Below are 23440 nucleotides of genomic sequence, written 5' to 3'. Positions count from 1 at the left end.
AGGATGAGGTCACGCTAGGATAGGGTGGGCCCTGAATGAAGACGAGAGGGCACAGCGACAGACACAGAGAAGTCCATGTGAAAGTGGAGGCAGAGGCTGGAGCGGCCAAAAGCCATTGGAAGCTAGGAACAGCCAAGGAAGGATTCTTTCCTGGAGCCCTCAGAGGGAGCATGGCCCTGCTGACGTCTTAACTTCAGACTCCTAGCCTCCAGAACTGTGAAAGAATAAAATTCTGTTGTTTTAAGCCACCAAGATTGTGAAAATTTGTTATGGCAGTCCTAGGAAACTAATACAATCTGTGAACTAAAAATCGTACCTCTAAATAACCCATGAGGTAAGAATGATACAAGGGAGATTAAGAAATACTTCGTATTAACTGACAAAGACATATAAAAACTGGCAAGATGTTGCTAAAGCATTTCTTATGGGAAAAATTACAGCTTGAATGCATTTCTTAGGCAACAAGAAAGTACAAAAATCAATGAGGTGAATGTTAAAAGAGCTTTAAAAAGCAACAAAGTAAACTCTCCCCCCCCCAGAAGAAGGGTAGTAGTATAGATAAGAGCAAATATCAATGAAATGGGGCAGAGAGGGGGAAGCAATAAATTCCATTAGCAAAGCAAAGTCAGTTTGTGAAGACAGAGAGAGAAAAAAAGAAAGAAGATAGAAAAACTGGTAAAGATAGAAGAACAAATAAACAAAATACATAAAAAAAAGTGAAAAATAACTTACTAGAGCAAAAATAGTTTTACAAAACTCTAGAAGAGTATTGCTGTATCAGGATGCTTTGGGCTGCAAATAATTAAAAAAAAATCTAAACCAATCACCAACAAGAGAAAGGGGGCCACCATGTTTGACACAGGCCAAGACCTGAGTCACTCCCAAGGCTTGGATAGGCTCATACTTTCCTGGAGTATATGACCGAGTGGAGAAAAGTGGAGGAATGTGGAATGACTGTTGGGGAGGCAGCCAACAGTGTCTGGTATTGTTATGAACAACTTTATGACAAAAAATTTTGAAAACCTAAGAAAAATAGATAAATCGCTTGGGAAAAAAAAAGAAAAACATAAAATGCCAAAAACAAGAAGAAAATGAAAATTGGGGAAAAAAAAACCTCATCGATTCATTCATTCATTGAATAAATAATTACTGAGTGCCCGGAGAGGGCAGAGAGGTTTTGGAGCCCTTGTGGCACAGTGGTTAAGAGCTCGGCTACTAACCAAGAAGTTGGCAGATGGAATCCACCAGCTGCTCCTTGGAAACCCTATGGGACAATTCTACTCTGTCCTATAGGGTTGCTATGAGTTGAAATCGACTTGACGGCAAGAGGAGCCCTGGGGGTGCAGTGGTTAAGTGATAGGGCTGCTAACCAAAAGGTGGGCAGTTCAAATCCATCAGCTGCTCTTTGGAAACCCCATGGGGCAGTTCTACTCCGTCCTGTAGAGTTGCTATGGGTCGGGATTGACTTGATGGCAACAGGCTTGGTTTTGTTTTATTAAGAGCTAGGCATTGTTGAAATGTTCTGCAAATAAAAAAGTCACCAGACCAGGATGGTTTTGCAGATAAATTCTACCAAACTTAAAAAAAAAAAAGCCATCGAGTTGATTCCAACTCATAGTGTCCCTATAGGGTCATTATGAGTCAGAATCAACTCAAAGGCAATGGAAACTTTTAAAGAACAGCTAATTCCTATCTTATTTAAATTTTTCCAGAGAGGAGAGTTTCCCACTGATTTGTGAATCTAGTTGGTATAACCTTGATATTACAACCAGATGTGGATGATATGATAATTACAGGCCAGTTTCATTTATAATTACAGATGCAAAATTCTTAATTCAAAACTCTCAACTAGAATTTATTTTAGGAATTTAGAGATGGTTTAGAATCAGATAAATTAATCAAGGTAATTCACAATATTATCAGAGCAAAGAAAAATTATAATAATCTCAATAGATTAAGAAAAAACACATACCTGTAATTAAATTTTGTAGAAAACTAGGAATAGAACTGAGCTTTCTTAACATGAGATAAGTTATCTACCAAAAGCCTACAGAATAAATAAATAGAAAGACATTTGTGTTCACTGATTGAAAGACTTATTACAGCTGTAAATACTACCCAAAGCAATCTACAGATTCAATGTAAACCCTATCAAAATTTCAACAGCCGTCTTTGCAGAAATGGAAAAACCAATCCTCAAATTCATATATGATTATGAGGGGCCCCAAATAGCCAAAGCAATATTGAAAAAGGACAACTAATTAAGAGGACATGCACGTCCCAATTTCAAGACATATCATACAGCTACCGTAATCAGAACAGGCTGGTGCAGATATAACAATAGATATATAGACCAACGGAATAGATTTGAGAGTTGGCTTAACCTGGGTGCTCTAGAGAAGCAAAACCAGTGAAGTGTATGTATGTGTTTACATACACGTGTGTGTGTGTGTGTGTGTCATTATTGTTGTTGTTAGGTGCTATCAAGGTGGTAGTGGCCCCATGTACAACGGAATGAAACACTGTCCAATCCTGCACCATCCTCATATTGTTATTATGTTGAGCCCATTGTCACAGCTGCTGTGTCAATCCATTTTGTTGAGGGTCTTCCTCTTTCTCACTGACCTCTACTTTACCAAGCATGATGTCTTTCTCCAAGGACTGGTCCCTCCTGATAACATGTCCAAAGTATGTGAGATGAAGTCTAGTCATCTTTGCTTCTAATGAGCATTCTGGCTGTATTTCTTCCAAGACAGATTTGTTTGTTCTTCTGGAAGTCCATGATATATTCAATATTCGTCACCAATACCATAATTCAAAGGCATCAATTCTTCTTCGGTCTTCCTTATTCATTGTCCAGCTTTTGAATGCATATATGAGACAATTGAAAACACCATGGCTTGGGTCAGGTGCACCTTAGTCCTTAAAGTGACATCTTTGCTTTTTAACACTTTAAAGAGGTCTTTTGTGGCAGATTTGCCCAATAAAATATTTTGATTCCTTGACTGCTGCTTCCATAGGTATTGACTATGGATTCGAATAAAATGAAATCCTTGACTTCAAATTTTCTTCTTTATCAGGACGTTGCTTATTAGTCCAGCTGTGAGGATTTTTGTTTTCTTTATGTTGAGGTGGAATCCATACTGAAGGCTGTGGTTTTTGATCTTCATCAGTAAATGATTCAAGTCCTCTTCACTTTCAGCAAGCAAGGTTGTGTCATCTGCATAACATAGGTTGTTAATGAGTCTTCCTCAAATCCTGATGCCACGTTCTTCTTCATACAGTTCAGCTTCTCAGATTATTTGCTCAGCATACAGATTGAATAGGTATGGTGAAAGGATACAACCCTGATACACACCTTTCTTGACTTTAAACCACACAGTATCCCTTTGTTCTGTTTGAATGACTGCCCTTGATCTATGTACATGTTCCTCATGAGCACAATTAAGTGTTCTAAAATCACCGGTCTTCACAATGTTATCCATAATTGGTTACGATCCACACAGTTGAATGCCTTTACATAGTCAATAAAACACAGGTGAACATCTTTCTGGTAATCTGTTTTCATCCATGATCCATCTGACATCAGCAGTGATATCCCTTATTCCACATCCTCTTCTGAATCTGGCTTGAGTTTCTGGTGGTTTCCCTGGAGATGTACTGCTGCAACCACTTTTGAGTGATCTTCAGCAAAATTTTACTTGCGTGTGATATGAATTATATTGTTTGATAATTTCTGGATTCTGTTGAATCGCCTTTCTTTGGAATGGGTACAGATATGGATCTCTTCCAGTCAGTTGGCCAGGTAGCTGTCTGCCAAATTTCTTGGCATAGAGGAGTAAGCGCTTCCAGTGCTGCATTTGTTTGTTGATACATCTCAACTGGTATTCTGTCAATTCCTGGAGTCTTGTTTTTTGCCAATGCCTTCCGTGAGCTTGGACTTCTTCCTTCAGTACCATTGGTTCTTGATCATCTGCTGCCTCCTGAAATGGTTGAACATCGACCAATTCTTTTTGGTACAGGGACTCTGTATTCCTTCCATCTTCTTTTGATGTTTCCTGTGTTTAATATTTTCCCCATAGAATCCTTCAATATTGCAACTCAAGGCTTGAATTTTCTCTTCAGTTCTTTCAGCTTCAGAAATGCTGAGCATGTTCTTCCCTTTTGGTTTTCTACCTCCAGTTCTTTGCACATGTCATCATAATATACTTTGTCTTCTTGAGCAGCCCTTTGAAATCTTCTGTTCAGTTCTTTTACTTCACCATTTCTTCCTTTTGCTTCACCTACTCGACATTCAAAAGCAAGTTTCAGAGTCTCTTCTGACATTCATTTTGGTCTTTTCTTTCTTTCCTGTCTTTTTTATGACCTCTTGCTTTCTTCATGTATGATGGGATATACTCAAGGTCATACGTTGGTGCTCGTGGACTTGTTCTAATTTTCTTCTACTTCAACTTGAACTTGCATACGAGTGATTGATGATCTGTTTCACGGCCAGCACCTCGCCTTGTTCTGAGTGATGATATTGAGATTTTCCATCATCTCTTTCCACAGATGTTGTTGTTGTTAGGTACCGTTGCGTCAGTTCCTACTCATAGTGACCCTATGCACAACAGAACGAAACACTGCCCGGTCCTGAGCCATCCTTACAATTGTTGTTATGCTTGAGCTTCTTGTTGCGGCCACTGTGTCAATCCACCTCATTGAGGTTTTCCTCTTTTCCACTGACCCTGCACTCTGCCAAGCATGATGTCCTTCTCCAGGGACTGATCCCTCCTGACAACATGTCCAAAGTAGGTAAGATGCAGTCTCGCCATCCTTGCTACATCCATAGATGTAGTCGATTTGATTCCTGTGGTTCCTATCTGGCGAGGTCCACCTGTACAGTTGCCTTTTATGTTGTTGAAAAAAGGTATTTGCAGTGAAGTCATTTGTCTTGCAAAATTCTATCATGTGAGCTCTGGCATCATTTCTATCACCAAGGCCATATTTTCCAACTACTAATCCTTCTTCTTTGTTTCCAACTTTTGCATTCCAATAGCCAGTAATTATCAATGCATCTTTATTGCATGTTTGATCAATTTCAGACTGCAGAAGTCAGTAAAAATCTTCAGTTTCTTCGCCTTTGGCCTTAGTGGTTGGTGTGTAAATTTGAATAATAATCGTATTAACTGGTCTTCCTTGTAGCCATATGGATATTATGCTATTACTGACAGCATTGTACTTCAGCATAGATCTTGAAAAGTTCTTTTTGACAATGAACGTGATGCCATTCCTCTTCAATTTGTCATTCCTGGCATAGTAGACAATATGATTGCCTGATTCAAAATGGCCAATACCAATCCATTTCAGCTAACTAATAACTAGAATATAAATGTTTGTGGATTGCATTTTATTGTTGACAATTTCCAATTTTCCTAGATTAATACTTCATACATTCCAGGTTCTGATTATTAATGGATGTTTCTTCTCATTTTGAGTTGTGCCACATCAACAAATGAAGGTCCTGAAAGCTTTACTCCATCCACATCATTAAGATCGACTCTACTTTGAGGAGGCAGCTCTTCCCCAGTTGTATTTTGAGTGCCTTCCAGCCCAAGGGGCTCATCTTCCATCACTTTATCAGACAGTGTTCTGCTGCTATTTATAAGGTTTTCATGAGCCAATTTTTTCAGAAGTAGACTGCTAGGTCCTTCTTCCTAGTCTGAAATACTGGTGGCAAAGCTTCCAATATTGCAGCAACACTTAAGCCACCACAGTATGATAAACTGACAGACATGTGTATATATACATGTATACATACATACACATATATATGTATGTACACATGTATATAGAGATTTATATCAAGGAAATGGCTCACGTGGTTGTAGAGCCCGGAAAGTTCCAAGTCCACGGGTCAGGGTGGAGGCTTCTCCTGACTCATGTAGACACAGAGGCTGACAAATCCTAAGATCAGCAGGTAAGATGGCAGGCCACTGGCTGACAGGCTGTGGAGGCTGATGAATTCCAAGATCGGCAGGAAAGCTGCTAGCTTAATTCCCTAGAACCGTAGATCCAATGAGGACCCATAGCAAGCAAAAGGGCTTTGCCAGAAAGTCCACATATATTGGATGCAGTCCACACCCCCAAGGAAACTACCTTTCAACTGATTGGCTGCTTATACCAGATCTCATCATGGAAATGATTACATTATATCAGAGCTCATTATGGAGGTGATTACATCAGTACATAGCTGCCAGACTATATCATAACTGCCAAACCACTGAGAATCAGGCTCAACCAAGTTGACATACAATGTTAACCACCACGAGAGTCCAGAAATAAACCTATACATTTATGCTCAATTGATTTTTGACAATGATGCCAAGTCCAGTCAACGGGGAAGAATAGTTTCTTTAATAAACGGTGCTGGGTCAGCTGTATCTCCACATACAAAAGAGTAAAGTTGCACCCATACTTCCACCATAAATGAAAATTAACTCAAAATGGATCAATGACTTAAATGTAAGAACTAAAACCACAAAACTCTTAGAAAAAAGCCTAATGCTTCAGGACCTAGTTCTTGACAACTAATTCTTAGATATGATATCAAAAGCTATAATAAGGCAATAAAAAAAATAGATGAACTGGACTTCAACAAAATTAAAAACTTTTGTGCATCAAAGGACATTATCAACAAAGTAAAGAGTGGACATACAAAATGGGAGAAAATATTTGGAAACAATATATCTGATAAGGGTTTAATATCCAGAATATATAAGGAACTTCTACAACTCAACAACAAAAACACAAAGAACTCAACTGAAAAATGGTCAAAAGCCTTGAATAGACATTTTACCAAAGAAGATATACAAATGAGCAGTAAGCATATGTAAAGATGCTCAACATCATTAGTCATTCTGTACCCATTGCTGTCGAGTTGATTCCGACTCATAGCAACCCTAAAAGACAGAGTAGAACTGCTCCATAGAGTTTCCAAGGAGCACCTGGTGGATTCAAACTGCTGACCTTTTGGTTAGCAGCCGTAGCTCTTAACCACTATGTGAACAGGGTTTCCCATTAGTCATTAGGGAAATGCAAATCAAAACCACAATGAGGTACCATTTCACTTCCACTAGGATGCCTATTAAAAAAGAAAAATAGTAAGTGTTGGCAAGGATGTGAAGAAACCGGAACCCTCATCCATTACTGGTGGGAATATAAAATGGTGCCACTGCGGTGGTAAACAGTGTGGTGGTTCCTGAAAAAGTTAAACATAGAATTACCATATGACTCAACAGTTCTACAATAAACTTTTAAAAAATCATCCAGCAGACATCACATTTAATGAAAAAAATTAGATTTCCCATTACTATGGAAACCAGACAAACATGTCTTCCATTACCACTACTGTCCAATGTAGTGCTGAGAACTTGGTATTCAGTAGAGATAGCATCACAATTCAGTGAGGAAAGAATAGATTATTTAATGAATGGTGGTGGGAAAATTTGCTCATGATGTAGAGAAAATGAAAGTAGCCTCTTATCACACACTATAAAAGAAAACAAATCAAAATACCTCCAGGTGGACTAAAGACCTAACGTGAAAATTAAAACTATAAAACTGTTAGAAGAAAAATGTAGGCAAAATACTCTTGTGACTTTGAGATGAGTTAGATTTTCTCGAAGAGGAAAATTGATGGATTTGACTACCTCAAGATTAAAGATTTCTGCTTATATCAGTTAGATTTAGGTTTACCCCTGAGAGATGGAACCCCAAATAACTATAGCTTTTATTTAAAAAAAAAAAAGTTTTCCATCTGACATAAACAAAGTCTAGAAGTAAGTAGCCCAGGGCTAGTATCAAGAATCCAGTCCTCCTATCTTATTCCCCCATCCTCAGCACATGGCTCCCACCTCATGATCCCATAATACTCCAGCCAGTAAGAAGGAAAAAAGAGTAAAGAAGAAGGATCTTTCTCTTCAAGATTATTTCCTGAAAACTTTGCCATACTTTATCTTACATCTTGTTGGCCAGAACTTAGCAGCATGGCTTCAACAACAAGGTATGCTGGGAAATGTAGTCTTTATGCTAGGAAGCCTTGTGTCAAGTTAAATATCAGTGTTTTGTTTAGTTGTTTGTTTGCTTAACTAAGGAGGGAAGGGAGAGAATTTGTTGGGGAACAGCTAATAGCTGTCCAACAAAGAAATACTATAGACAGAGTTAACTGAGAATAACAGACTGGGAGAATATAATTTTCATATGTATGACTGACATTAATATCTGAAACGCACAATAAATGAGGAAAAAAAAGGAAGGGAGAGAATTTTACATAAAAACGTGGAAAGGATATGAGCAAACAATCCATAGAAGAGGAAAACAGAATGGATAATAAACAGATAATGGGATGTTTAAACTTCATAACAGAGAAATGCAAACTAAAGTGATAAATGGATACTTCTATACACCCAAAGATAAAATATGGACTAATATTAAACTGTTAAAGATGTGGGGAAGAAAATGAAACAACTCGTTGCCGTCGAGTTGACTCCAACTCATAGTGACCTTAAAGGACAGAGTAGAACTGCCCCATAAGGTTTCCAAGGAGTGCCTGGTAGATTTGAACTGCTAACCCTTTGGTTAGCAGCCATAGCTCTTAACCACTATGCTACCAGGATTTCCTGTTCTTCAATAGGGAGTGGTGAAATAAAATATGACATGTGTAAATGATGGAATACAATACAACAGTCAAAAGGAAAGGACTGGATCTACATTTACCAGCGTGAATAGGTCTCAAAGAAGCAGGATGGGATGTAGAGCAATGTATCACATATGAATATTAAATACACACACACAACAATAGCATGTCATTTATATAAATGTATACATAAAGGTTGAAAATATATTTATAAATGTATAAATGTAAGTAAAATGAACAGAGAGGGCTTGAGAACAATGCCTGGGGGAAAAGGAATGGGATTGGACATGAAAGATGAACAGAAAATAGTAAATTAAAAAATAAAATTAAAATAAATAATAAATATATGTCCATCTCAAGCTCTTTAAGAGTAGATCTGGGCTCGATTCATCTTTCTAGCTACAAAACACCCAGATTTACCAATAACGGTGCTCAATAAAGTTTCTTGAATGACTGGACGACTGTTCACCAAACAGAATCTGATGGGCTACAACAGGGGATTTGTGTAATGATTCATATGAATATTTTCCTCTTCTGGGCTTGCATCATTTGCCTCCAACTGTTTAATCTCATCAAGCAGCGCACTCAGAATTTCAAGTTATTTCTTGGGAGGCCATTATCATTTTGGTTTTTTTTTTTGTTTTTCATTTGGAATTGTGTTCCTAAAGCATCTCGCTCCCAGCAGGTTTTGAGCCATTTGTGATAAAGGAGGTACTCAAGATTTCAATAACAACAAAAACAGATTAACTAAAGGTTTGCCTTTCATGTTGAGTATTTTCCTGTTCCACTTTCAGGCAGTGCACTACAAAGAGTCTTTATTTTGTTTCAGTCGACTGAAAATGGGGCCTAGGTACTGGATGAAACGCATTTGTTCTCTTTTCATCTGTTTCCAAGTGTGAAAATCTCTTCCCTCAGATATCCACATGGCTTTCTTCATGTCTCTGCTCAAATGTCATCCCTTGGAGAGTCGTTCACTATTTCAAATAGCATCTCCATTACTCTCCAGACCCTTTACCCCGATTTATTTTCTTAGCGGCGCTTATTATCGTAACACATTACATGTTTATCCATTTATTATCAGTCTCCCCCACTGGAATGAAAACACACTCCATGAAAACAGAGACCTTGTCTGTTTTGTTTACTGCTCTATTTCCACAGCGGGAACAGTGCCTAGAACAGAGAAAAACCAAAACAAACCCGTTGCTGTCGAGTCGATTCCAACTCATAGCAACCTAAAGCACAGAGTAGAACTGCCTCATGGGGTTTTCAAGGAGCGCCTGATGGATTCGAACTGCCGACCTTTTGGTCAGCAGCGATAGCCCTTAATCACTACACCGCCAGGGTTTAGAAGCACCCACTAAATATGTATTGGCTTCAGGAATGATGGATTTTCTGAAAGGTTTTGTAAGTAACCTCTCCATTATACAGTATGTTTCTTATAATTAACCCAGTAAGTATTTTTTTCTTTTGCTGTAAATCTATATGTTTATTCATCCAATACTATACGCTAGGTGTCAGTGGTTAAGTGTTTGGCTGCTAACCAAAAGGTGGGCACTTTGAATCCACCAGCCGCTCCTTGGAAACCCTATGGGGCAGCTCTACTCCGTCCTGTAGGGTCACTATGAGTTGAAATCCACTAGACAGCAATGGTTTTTTTTTTTTTTTTTAAGGTGTCCCTGGGTATTGCAGAGGGTTAATGTGCTTGGGTGCTAACCAAAAGGTTGGAGGTCCAAGTTCACCCAGAGGCACCTTGGAAGAAAGGCCTGAAGACCTACTTCCAAAAAAATCAGCCATTGAAAACCCTACGGAACACAGTTCTACTTTGACACACATGGGGTTGCCAGGAGTGAGAACTGACCTGAATGCAACTGGTACTATGTGCCAGGAACTGTGCTGGGTGCTGGGTGATTCTGCGGCACCTGAGACAAACCATTCCTCATAATTCTTGTTTTTGCTTTCAGCAATGACAGTGACCTCGAGATTCTAAAGTCAGCATACATTCATTAAAACCTTACTGTGCACCAGGCCTAGTGTCAATCTCTTTATAGCAATTCTCTTTTTATTTCACAATTCTCCAAAGTTTATGTTATTAGAGTGTTCCCAAATTTCTTTTCCCTAAACATGCAGTTTATTGGCAATAACTGAAACAACAGGGGTCTCTTGCCAAATTCAGCCCATGATTTTTGATGACTGGGACTCATCTTTTTGCAAGTTCCAATCCAGTTGTGTCAGCAATCTTTGGATTTAGAGTTAAAGAACTCACGACAAGCTACTTTGACTTTATCAACTGTCTTAAACTACTGTTCACATACATATACAAAACGTAGCCAAGAACCAGAACAAGGCAGAGTGTGAGGCTGGGACCATATGCTGGACCTGGCAGAACTTCACCCATACAAGCCCTGGATTTTCACATGAGTCAAACAATTCATGAGCTGCAGCACTGTCTGGTAGGGGTGAAGGCCTTTTTAGTTGGTTCAAACTGGATAGATGCGTCCAGACAGCAGCAGACGAGACGCGACCACCTGGAACACGGGCAGAGCCCCTGCAAAGACCCCCATCCCACCCACCACCTTGTCTCCCAGGGATGCTCGATGCTCTTTGCACATCAATCTCACCTTTCCTTCAACTTCACAGACTTGTTTAGCAACTGTCTTCTCACTTGAGGCTTTTTTCCAGAGGAAACTCAGACATAAACAGTGATAAGGGCTTTCATTGAAGGGGAAACCAAACATGTTAATATATAATTACCTTGTCTAAATACTGCCCCTTCATGAGACAGAACTTGTGAGACACCTCAGTATTTTTTTACATCATTTTAGAAACAAGAAAATTGACAGTCACAGGGGTTAAGAAACTCACTCAACGCGTGGTAGTGGCTGATTTGGGATTTATACCCAGCTCTGTCTCCCAAACCCATGCACTGAGTTGAATCCACTCCAACTTGACAATTTTTACCCATTGACGCCTCCTCCAATTTCCCTTCCATTTCTCTCTGTGAGAGGCAGGGTGACTAGCCTGGGAGGCAGGCAATCTGGATTCTAGTCCTGGAGATAGGAGATCTGGATTCTAGAATTGAGATCTGGATTCTAAGCATCTAGATGACTCTGTGACTTTGAGGTATCTGACTTCCTTCTGTGACTTTTGAGTTTCCTCATCTAGAAAACGAAATCACATATAGAAACACAATATTCCAATATGTAAAACAGGCAAACATGAGAAACAACGGAGCTTCTCTAGTCGAATCATCGTGGGGGTTTCAGAACTCTGTCCACGTGGCCTTCCCTTACCACTGTGAGCATCACGATGGGCGTCAGGGAGACTGTGAACCGCCCAACACCACGTTGTGAATTGTAAATATACGCATATTTCATCAGTCTCAAAGGGGTCTGTGGTCCCCAATAAGGATGATGATGATACAAATAATAGCTAATATGCACTGGACACCACGCTAAAGCACTTTATGTGCATTAACTCAGTTCATCATTATAGTACCTGATGAATAGGGACTGATGATATAATCTCCATTTTATAGACGAGAAAACAGAGGATCAGAACACTTAAGCAACCTGCCCAAGTTTGTAGAGCTAATAAGTGCTTTTCTGAACATCTTCTAGCTTTTTGTAAGGAGAACTAGACTAACCTACTCCCTTTAGTTAAGTTTTATATGCTCAGAAAATGTTACACTGTTCTTCTGTGAGTACTGTTTTTCATTAATTATAGAGTTTGGGGGTATCACTACTGAAAAGCAGGCCATTACACTTCTTCACCAGGTCTTGTCTGGTGCATATCCTTTCTCTGATTCCTCCTGGTCTGTTGTTCAACTTGACCTCTGCCGAGAGTTTAGGCCTTCTCCAGTCTCTAGAGCAAGTTGGTCTGGGATCCGCCAATGTTCCTGGCAGCATTGCTCACAATAGCCAAAAGGTGGAAACAGCCCAAGTGTCTGTCAACAGAGGAATGGATAAACACATGTGGTACACACATACAATGAAATGTTATTAAGCCAAACAGAGAAGTGAAGCTCTGATACGTGCTGACATGGATGAACCTTGAAAACAGTATGCTGAATGAAATAAGTCAGACATAAAAGGACAAGCATTGATCCACTTATATGAAATAATCTAGTATAGGCAAATACACAATGCAGGTTGTTTGCTAATGAGCCTTCCTCCAATCCTGATGCCTCGTTCTTCTTCATATAGTCCAGCTCCTTGGATTATTTGCTCAGCATACAGATTGAATAGGTGTGGTAAAAGGATACAACCCTGACCCACACCTTTCCTGACTCTAAACCATGCAGCATCCCCTTGTTCCTTTCTGCCTCTTGATCTACGTACAGGTTCCTCACGAGCACTATTAAGTGTTCTGGAATTCTCATTCTTCACAATGTTATCCATAATTTGTTATGATCCACACAGTCGAATGCCTTTGCATGGTCAATAAAACACAGGTAAACATCCTTCTGGTATTCTCTGCTTTCAGCCAGGATCCATCTGACATCAGCAATGATATCCCTGGTTCCATGTCCTCTTCCGAACCCGGCTTGAATGTATGGCAGCTCCCTGTCGATATACTGCTGCAGCCGTTTTTGAATGATCTTCAGCAAAATTTTGCTTGTGTGTGATATTAATGATATTGTTCTATAATTTCCATATTCAGATGGATCACCTTTCTTGGGAATAGGCATATATATGGATCTCTTCCAGGCAGTTGGTAGGGTAGCTGTCTTCCAGATTTCTTGGCATAGGCAAGTGAGCACTTCCAGCACTGCATCCTTTGAAACATCTCAACTGGTATTCTGACAATTCCTGGAGGCTTGTTTTTCACCAGTGCCCTCCATGCAGCTTGGACTTCTTCCTTCAGTACCATCAGTTCCTGGTCATATGCTACCTCATGAAATGGCCGAACGTCAAACAATTCTTTTTGGTATAGTAACTGTGTATTCCTTCCATTTTCTCTTGATGCTTCCTGTGTTATTTAATATTTTCCCTGTGGAATCCTTTAGTATTGCAACTCAAGGCTTTAATTTTTTCTTGAGTTCTTTCAGCTTGAGAACTGCTGAACGTATTCTTCCCTTTTGGTTTTCTATCTCCAGCTCTTTGCATGTCATATAATACTTTGTCATCTCAAGTCTCACTTCCAAATCTTCTGTTCAGCTCTTTTACTTCATCATTTTTCCTTTGCTTTAGCTACTTGACGTTCAAGAGCAAGTTTCAGAGTCTCTTCTGACACCCGTTTTGGTCTTTTCTTTCTTTCCTGTCGTTTTAATGACATATTGCTTTCTTCACATAGGATGTCCTTGATGTCATCCCACAACTCGGCTGGTCTTCGGTCATTAGTGTTCAGTGGGTCAAATCTATTCTTGAGATGGTCTCTAAATTGAGGTGGAATATACTCAAGGTCATACTTTGGCTCTCATGGACTTGTTCTAATTTTCTTCAGCTTCAGCTTGAACTTGCATACGAGCAACTGGTGGTCTGTTCCGCAGTAGGCCCTGCCTTGTTCTGACTGATGATATTGAGTTTTTCCATTGTCTCTTTCCACAGATGTAGTCTATTTGATTCCTGTGTATTCCATATGGTGAGGTCCACATGTATAGTCACCATTTATGTTATTGAAGAAAGGTATTTGCAATGAAGAAGTAGTTGATTTTGCAAAATTCTAGTCATGCAGTCTCTGGCATCACTTCTATCACCAAGGCCGTATTTTCCAACTACCAATCCTTTTTCTTTGTTTCCAACTTTTGCATTCCAAAAAAAAATTTCCAACCACAGGTAATTATCAATGCATCCTGATTGCATGTTTGGTCAATTTCAGACTGCAGAAGTTGGTAAAAATCTTCAGTTTCTTCATCTTTGGCCTTCGTGGTTGGTGCATAAATTTGAATAACAGTAGTGTTAACTGGTCTTCCTTGTAGGTGTATGGATAGTATCCTATCACCAACAATGGTGTACTTCAGGGTAGATCTTGAAATTTTTTTTTTTTGACAGTGAATGCAATGCCATTCTTCTTCAAGTTGTTTTTCCCAACTTAATAAGCCATATGATTGTCGGATTCAGAATGGCCAATACCAGTCCGTTTCAGCTCACTAATGCCTAGGAGATTGATGATTATGTGTTCCATCTCATTTTTGACGATTTACAATTTTCCTAGGCTTGTACATCCCACATTATTGATAAGTGTTTGCAGCTGTTTCTTCTCATTTGGAGTCATGCCACATCAGCAAATGAAGGTCCCAAAAGCTTGACTTTCTCCCATTTTACAGAGAAGGACACCAAGGCTCAGAGAGGTTATGGAATGGCCCCAAGTTCACACAACTGGTAAGCTGTGGGGCTGGCATTTGCAGCTATCTTTCATCACCATCGGACTGCTTCCCTAGCTTTGAGATCCACTGGGTAAGGCTTTGAAGGCACCAGGTGGATTCCAGGTCCTAAATGGAGTCAGAAAGATTTACCAAGAATGCCCCCGACTTTGCTAGATTTCCCTTTTTTTCCTCTGAATGTTGATCATGCCCATGCCAATGCCTCTGGTTTGCAATGTTACTGTGGCCATTTCCACTAGAATGCCTTCTTCCTTTTCTGTGTATGCAAATAGCCACTTATGACTGCAAATATTTATTCTCTCCTTAAGCCTGTTTTGCTTTACTGCTTTCTTTAATATTTTGAAATTGTAGCTAACTTCTCTCTAACATCTTGAAAGAGGCAGAGTGGCTTACTCTTTGACCACCCCTTTGTCATATTTTATGTGCAATTCTGCTCTTACCTGGCTTCATTCGTTCATTCATCCATCCAGGAAATAGTTACTGAGTGCCTACTGTATACCAGGCCCTGTGCTAGACACTGAAGAACATTAACCCAGCTCATGCCCACAGGGAGCTTACAGATAATTTGGGATTCGCAGGTGATAGAAGAGCTGAAAGAGCAAGGAGGGTAGGGCAAAGCCACCCAGAGATTAGCAGCAGCAGGAAGCTGGCACCAACACTAGGGCTGGAGGGATAACAGGAAATGTCAGTGTACTGGAGCCATGAGGTGGGAGTAAGAACCGTGGCAGGAGCTGCCAAGTGGAGGCTGAGTCCACAGGGGGAGGGGTGATCTGGTGGAGTTAGTTATATAATCTTTCACTTTTGTTTTTTCTGGTCTATTACTGTTTATATGTGTGGCAAATATAGTCACCCATTCTGTGGCTTGTTTTTTCACTAATTTTGGCAAAGTGTAGGAATCAGGAGTCTGGCGCTCAGTTATCACAAAATGAATACTGTACATCCTCATTAGCATCACTTGGTCAAGAAATAAAATATTATCTGCACCACAGAAAGTTCCCTCTTTTTCTCTATCAACCATTTCCCCTCCTTCCCAAAGGTAAACGCTATCCTGTTTCCTAACACCATTGATTAGTTTTGCCTATTTTTGAATTTTATACAAATGGAATCATACAGTGTATATCTCTTGTGTCTGCCTTCTCTCAACATTGTGTTTGTGACGTTCATCTATGGTGGTACCTGGAGCCCCATAAGGTACAGCTGTTACCAGAGTCACTGTCTAAGGCAAAGGGCTCCCCATTTCCCACCACCCCTCCCCTGGCTTCTAACAGTGCCTCCATTTGGCTAACTCTGTCCAGAAGCCAGTAGGGAAGGGAATCTGGGAATTTAGTTCCCTGTGATGTGGAGCAGAACATAAGAAGAGTAGGAAATGGGTTTCAAAGCAAAGGCCAAACCACTTTTCTCCACTAGGTGTGATTTTAATAGACCTGTCAATCAAGATGCTCCACTCTTCTCGGCCAAAAGAGAAGACCAGTAAACGCCTCAAGCCAGGCCAATCCGCTGCTCTTTCTGGGAAACTGAGTCTCAATAAGGGAGACCCATAGGGTAAAGATTAGAGCTGATTCATCTGGATATTAGAATCCAGGACAGAATGTCTACTGGCTATTGTCTTCAAGATTCTGCCCTTACATCTTTGCCTGGTTGGAACCTCACTTCAGTCAGGTCTCTACTTAAATGCCACTTCTTCAGAGAGATCTTCCACGACCATCCTAGAGAAAATGCCTATTCACCCCATCACTCTATCCTTGCTCTCTGCTTTATTTTACTTCTAAACACTTATTAATACTCGATATCATATTATATATTTACTTTTATATCTTTTTATTATGTCTCATGCAGTAGAAGGTAAATATTTGGAAGGCAGGGGCTTTGTCTACCTTGGAGTATCCCTAGTGATATAATTAATAATATTTGGCACGTGGTAGGGACTCAGTAAATATTTGTTGAAGAAGTGGCTGACTGACTGACTGATCGATTGAATGAATGCGTGAATGGGACGGTTCTAAACAGAGAGATCATATTCTAACTTTAGAATGACCACTTAGCTGAAGAATGGTGAACAGATTACAGTGCGGTAAGACTGTAGGCTGGTTGGGAGGCTGTTAGGAGGCTAATATGGCTTCCAGTCTTGAGATGATGGTAGATCTGACCAGGTAGATCTGACTGTGAGGGTGGTAGAGAGAAATGGACAGATTAGAGAGAGGCCTGGGGGGGAATAGCTCCAGGACTGATGACCAGGGGGCTGAGAGATAGGTAGGAGTCAAAGATAACCTCCATAGCTTTGAGCTGGACAAATGGTAGTTATGGTACCATTTACAGCTTGTGGTTGTAACGTGTTTGCAGCTAGAGGTGAAATCTTGAGCCCATGAGATTGACGTTGGGATTCTCCATGTGACTCCAAAAAGACACTGATAAAAGATTCATGTTCCCTGGTTTAAGGTGACTTCTAAGTCAACTGGCAAAATAATTCTATTATGAAAACATTCTGCATCCCACTTTGAAATGTGGCGTCTGGGGTCTTAAATGCTAACAAGCGGCCATCTAAGATGCATCAATTGATCTCAACCCACCTGGATCAAAGGAGAATGAAGAACACCAAGATCACACGATAACTAAGAGCCCAAGAGACAGAAAGGGCCACATGAACCAGAGACCTACATCATCCTGAGACCAGAAGAACTAGTTGGTGCCCAGCCACAACCGATGACTGCCCTGACAGGGAGCACAACAGAGAACCCCTGAGGGAGCAGGAGATCAGTGGGATGCAGACCCCAAATTCTCACAAAAAGACCAAACTTAATGGTCTGACTGAGACTAGAGGAATCCTGGCGGTCATGGTCCCCAAACCTTCTGTTGGCACAGGACAGGAACCATTCCCGAAGACAACTCATCAGACATGAAAGGGACTGGACAGTGGGTAGGAGAGAGATGCTGATGAAGAGTGAGCCAATTATATCAGGTGGACACTTGAGACTGTGTTGGCATCTCCTGTCTGGAGGGGGGATGGGAGGATAGAGAGAGTTGGAAGCTGGCAAAATTGTCACGAAAGGAGAGACTGGAAGGGCTGACTCATTAGGGGGAGAGCAAGTGGGAGTATGGAGTAAGGTGTATATAAACTTATATGTGACAGTTTGACTTGATTTGTAAACGTTCACTTAAAGCTCAATAAAAATTAAAAAAAAAAATTCATGTTCCCTTCAAAGCCCCCTCCATCTTCTTCTAAAAAGTTGGAGCGGGGGATGACTCCCCATAGAAGAGGGAGAAAGCACCTGCCGTGGACCGGGTTGCTGGGCATAGATTATGTCAATGGTTTTAGAAATGCAGGCATTTCAGACTTCCTGGCATTAGCACACCTGAGCCTCTCTTCGGACTCCTGAAGAAATGTCATCCAATAATCAGCAAAAGCCCCCGGCCTCTCAGAGTCACAGTTCTGCAGATGACCTTGTTGGTAATGACCTTCAGAGGAAAAGCGAAGAGAGCACAGAGCCTGTTGGAGGAAACTCTCCAACCCAAGGGTTGTAGCCCCACAGACTTTAAAGGGCATGGCAGGCTGCCTCTCTGGCCTGGTAACAATGAAAATTCTTCTTTTGCATCAAGTGCACCAAGACAAAATTGATGGCAATTTGCCGAAGATCTACCTTTAGCTGGCACACCAGCTTTTATTCAGGCAACTCTCAGGATACACTATGAATCCTGGTCTTTGTTCCAGGTTCAGGTATCCAATGAGAGATGAATGCGTAACCACAGCAGGGCAAAGCCAAACCCAAGCCAATCTCCAAGACGGAGTCTCCTACAGCTCTATTGATTTTGGTCCTACTTGGTAGTTTGAGTGCGCAGTGGTTTATTTATGACGTGAGGGCATCTTTGGCTTGGCTGCTTCTTAACGGTGGGGAAAGTCATTGCCCTGGAGGGGGGCTTACTACCCAGCTCAGCTCAGGGGCATCTTCGGGAGCATTTGTCCATCCAGATATAACCCAGGTCTCCTTGCTGTAGGCCCAACAGAGGATGGCATGTTCTTCCTTGTCTGACCTCTAGGCCTTTGCACATGCTGTTCCTTCAGCCTGAAAGGCCCTTCCTGCCCCTTCTTTACCTGGTCAACCCTCTTTGTCCTGAAAGTCTTAGCTCAAGTTTCACTTCCTCCAGCAATGCCTCTCTGCCACTTCCCCCTGCCTGCCTCCTCAGGGTCCCACAGGCCCTGGCTCCCCACTCCTAGAGCTGATCACACTTGGTGGTTACTTGCTTTTCTCCCTCCTTGTCCAGGTTGAGGAAGGGACTGTGTGGCAATTTTCTTTGTATCCTGTGTGCCCGGCACAGTGCCTGTCATGTGGCAGGCCTCCAGTAAATGTTTGTGGACTAAATGAAATAAATTGATAATATTGTATTGGTTAAAAAAAAAAAAAAAAACTGGAAGATTTAAATGTGTAAATGACCTCAGAAGTGGTAGAGTTCCTTAGTACCAAATGGCATGGGAGAAATCAGGATTGAGAGACAAAGGACCAGGTTCTTGTTTGCCATCTGATGCTGGCTTCTCTCCCTTCTTTTGAGACAGGTATCACAGACTTCAGTCTGGAGACCTGGTATCAAGACTCTGCTCTGTGCAACCATTTGCTGTGCAACCCTGAGCAAAGCCATTCCCCCTCTGGGCTTCAGTGTTCTTCTCCACGAAATGAAGCAACTGGACTACATACACAGGGTTAAAAAAAAAAAAAACAAGAAAAACCAAACCTGTTGTCATCAAGTCAGTTCCAACTCATAGTGACCCTATAGGACAGAGTAGAACTGCCCCATAGGGTTTCCAAGGCTGTAATCTTTATGGAAGCAGACTGCCACATCTTTCTTCTGAGGAGCAGTTGGTGGATTTGAACCACTGACATTCCAGTTAGCAGCCAAGTGCTTAACCACTTCACCACCAGGGTGCGTTATATAGGGTTAACACTATCTATATAAAATATTTTTAGGGTGCTTACTTACTTTGAACATATCACTGGTGAAGACCAATCCCTAGAAAAGGACATCATATTTGATACAGTAGAGGGCCAGTGAAAACAAGGGAAACCCTCAATGAGATGGATTAACACAATGGCCGTGACAATGGATTCAGACATACCGACAATCAGCAGAATGGTGCCAGGCTGGTAATGTTTTGTTCTGTTATACTCCGCACAAGGTTGCCAAGGTTAGGAGCCAACTAGATGACAACTAACAACGCAAGTACTAAGGACTGTTCTAAATGCTTTATGTGCGTTAATTTCATTCTCATTTAATCCTCACAACCACCCTACGACACAGGTAGCATTATTATTCCCATATTCTTAATGGGGAAACCAAGGCACAGAAAGGTTGACTAACTTGTCCAAAGTCACACAGCAAGTAATGAATGCAGCTGTGGCCTTTTCCCCAGTAATCTGTTTCCAAAGGCCACTACTTACCCCTGAAGCTAAACTGCCTCTTGGCTGAATGATTTTATAAGACTTATTCTCAGTTTATAACGGAACCTCTGCTATTTTCACATAGAGAGTATTTACGTTTGGCACCCTCAGAGCCGATTTTTAACCTGCCAATTTCCCAAGAGGCAAGAGGAATCTAACCTTTATTCTCCACCCTTCACGTAGATTAGACAGGAACCTGGTGAGGGTCCAGACTTAGCAGTTGGCAGTCCTGGCTTGGAGCCACAGCACCCACTGCTCACCAGCTGTGCGACATGGGCAGGTTCCTTCACCTCTTGGAGTCTTGGTTACAACACCTGTGAAAGAGATGGTTCCAGAACCTTCCTACTTGGTGGCTGCGAGGACGAAAGGAGGTAATGCAGGGATGGGTGCCAGGTTCAGCAAGTAGAAATATAGACAGCTCGGTGAACTTTGAATTCCATGTAAACAATGAATGATTTTGTAATGTAAGTATGCCCCATGCCATATTTGAGACCTACTTATCCTAAGAAATGATTCATTGTTGACCTGGAATTCAAATTTCATTGGGTGTCCTGTGCTTTATCTGACAACCTTCCATGTAGGGGAAGCACTTAGCACAGTGCCTGTCTTATCGCAAGCAAGCAACAAACTTTAGAAAAACCTCTGCTAAAACCCAACACTTTGTACTTCCTGGAGACTCAATTTAGAAGCCTGGTCTGTAGTTAAAATCTGTACTTACCCATGTTTGCACTCACTTGACTGTTGATAACAGTGAAATTTGTTGATCCTGTTGCCATCGAGAGGATTCTGACTCATAGCAACCCTGTAGGACAGAGCAGAATTGCCCCATAGGGTTTCCAAGGCTGTAATCTTTATGGAGGCAGACTGCCACATCTTTGTCCCACGGAGCAGCTGGTGGGTTGGAACCACTGACCTTTCGGTTAGCAGTCAAGCGCTTAACCACTGTACCACCAGGGCCCCTTGATAACAGTGAACCCCTGATTAACCATGTGCAGAGTTCGTCTGTAGAGTTGAGGGGCCTGACCTGGGATTTCAGCAGAGGAAGATGAAAGGGACTTTCAGAAACACAAGCAGATCCATGGAGGTGCCGTACCTTACAAGGGGCAGGGCGGAAACCCCACTTCCACTCGACTGCCAGTCCCCAGCCTGTCAGGCTCCCTCTAGTCAATTCGCCATGCACGAGCGCCATCTTGTGTCGGCAGCTGGGTTGTCAGCCCAGGTGCGTGGCTCTGACCCAGATGTAAGGAGCTCAGGGAGGCCTGGATGGTGTCGTCTTATCACCCAGCCCCAACATAGTCTCCCTTCCTGTTTCCCAGTCATCCTGATTTTTTTTGTTCTGGACCATCTCTGCTGCCCCTCGCTCTCCACCGACACTCATAACCAGTTGCCTTCAAGTAGATTCTGACTCAGGGTGACCCCACGTGTGTCAGAGTAGAACTGTACTCCTTGGGGTTTTCGATGACTGACTTTTGGGAGCAGATCACCAGGCCTTTCTTCTGAGGCACGGCCAACCTTTTGGTTAGTAGGCAACGCTTAACTGTTTATGCCACCCAGGGACTCCTCTAACATTTAACACTCCTATCACTTACGAAGCAACACCCATAATACCCCATAGAGATCTTCAGAGAGGCTGCAGGTACATGAGAAAGAGCACTGGGTCAGGAGTCATAAACACTTATGCCAGGACCCAGGGAAACCATTTACTAACTGTATGACCTTGGGGAAATTCAAGTGACCCCTCTGAAGCTATTTGATTTGTAAGATTGTGAAAATAACCCCCTTCTTACATATCTTAAAGGGCTTTTGTGAGGAAATATTGGTTTGTGCATGCAAAAATGCTCTGCAAAGAATAAAGTGGCATAACAAGGTAAGTGATTACATAGTATATTATTATATACAGGGGTTCAAACTGGTTCAAGAACCCCTGCTGAGAATTTGCATTTCTACCCCCAATATATTAAATCGGAATCTACAGTTAGTCAAGATCTCCAGGTGATTCTTACATACACATCACCTGGGGATTCCTATATATCTTGCTACAATGGAGGTTCTGATTCAGCATATCTGGCGGTGGAAATGCAAATTCTCAGCAGGGGTTTGAACCGAAATGAACCAGTTTGGAGTCCTGATTACACAGCATCTATAATAATATAGTATAATATTAATAATAGTAATAACAGTGACATTTCCTGGGCACCCTAACAGTCCAGCTCCGACCAGTGACACCCGGAGACATTTACCCCTCCTTGGCTCTACGTTTGCCCCCCTCCAGGTTAGCCCTTCTGGGCTACGTCTGGAACCACTAGCATTTGAAAGGCAGAATGGCTAAAGTGGCAGCTCTGCTGGCAGTTACCCATCCTCTCTGTGCCTCAGTTTGCTCATTTATTTGATCGAATGATAGAGAGTAGCCTCCCTTATTGTGAGTGTTAAATGAGAAAATAAGTTGGAAACACCTGGCAACTTTAGCAAACTCTAAATCGATGTTAGTTATAATTATTATCTCCTTCCATCACTGGCTGCCCTTCTGTGTGCTCTGCTCCACATGGGCAGAGTTGGGGGCAGTGGGAGCAGTCACGGAGAGCTTGCAGAGGAGGTGTCAGAGAGGAGCTTTCTGGGTGGACGGGGCAGTGGACACAGGCTTGCAGGCATGAAGCAGCAGGGTGTGTCAGAAGAACTGAGTGCTTTGGGATTGTTGGTGCCAGGGGAGGTAGGATGGGAGTAGATGAGGCTGGGGAGGTGGAGGGATCGTTTCATGGAGGCTCGATGTGCTGGCTCTGTGGAACGATTTGGACTTCACGCTGTTGGGGAGTGTATCCGTTTCAGAGTGAGGTGCCCAAGGGGTGGGGGAGGGTGTAGAGGGTGAGAGAATCAGCAAGGAGGAATCTGTGGTAACCTATTCCTAGGATGTAAGTTCCCTAGGTAGTGCAAACGGTCGGTGCTTGGCTACCAACCTAAAGATTGATGGTTCAAACCCACATAGCGGCTCTGTGGAAGAAAGGTCTGGCAATATGCATC

General features: G+C 41.7%; 1 long non-coding RNA gene across 4 annotated transcripts in view; it reads left to right on the top strand.

The window, feature by feature from the left end:
- LOC126072689 (uncharacterized) overlaps positions 1–23440 on the top strand; it is a 98352-nt gene that overhangs the window by 18650 nt on the left and 56262 nt on the right. For 3 of the 4 annotated variants that reach the window (XR_007516556.1, XR_007516554.1, XR_007516557.1), the window contains exon 1: positions 20567–20796. The exons of the other annotated variant lie outside the window; for it this stretch is intronic. This is a non-coding gene — a long non-coding RNA (uncharacterized LOC126072689). Of the gene's footprint in view, positions 1–20566; positions 20797–23440 lie in introns of those variants that run through there. 4 annotated transcript variants of the gene reach the window in all.

Source organism: Elephas maximus, chromosome 3, assembly GCF_024166365.1.
Source record: "Elephas maximus indicus isolate mEleMax1 chromosome 3, mEleMax1 primary haplotype, whole genome shotgun sequence".
NCBI lineage: Eukaryota > Metazoa > Chordata > Mammalia > Proboscidea > Elephantidae > Elephas > Elephas maximus.
This window is presented reverse-complemented; position numbering and strand designations above follow the sequence as displayed.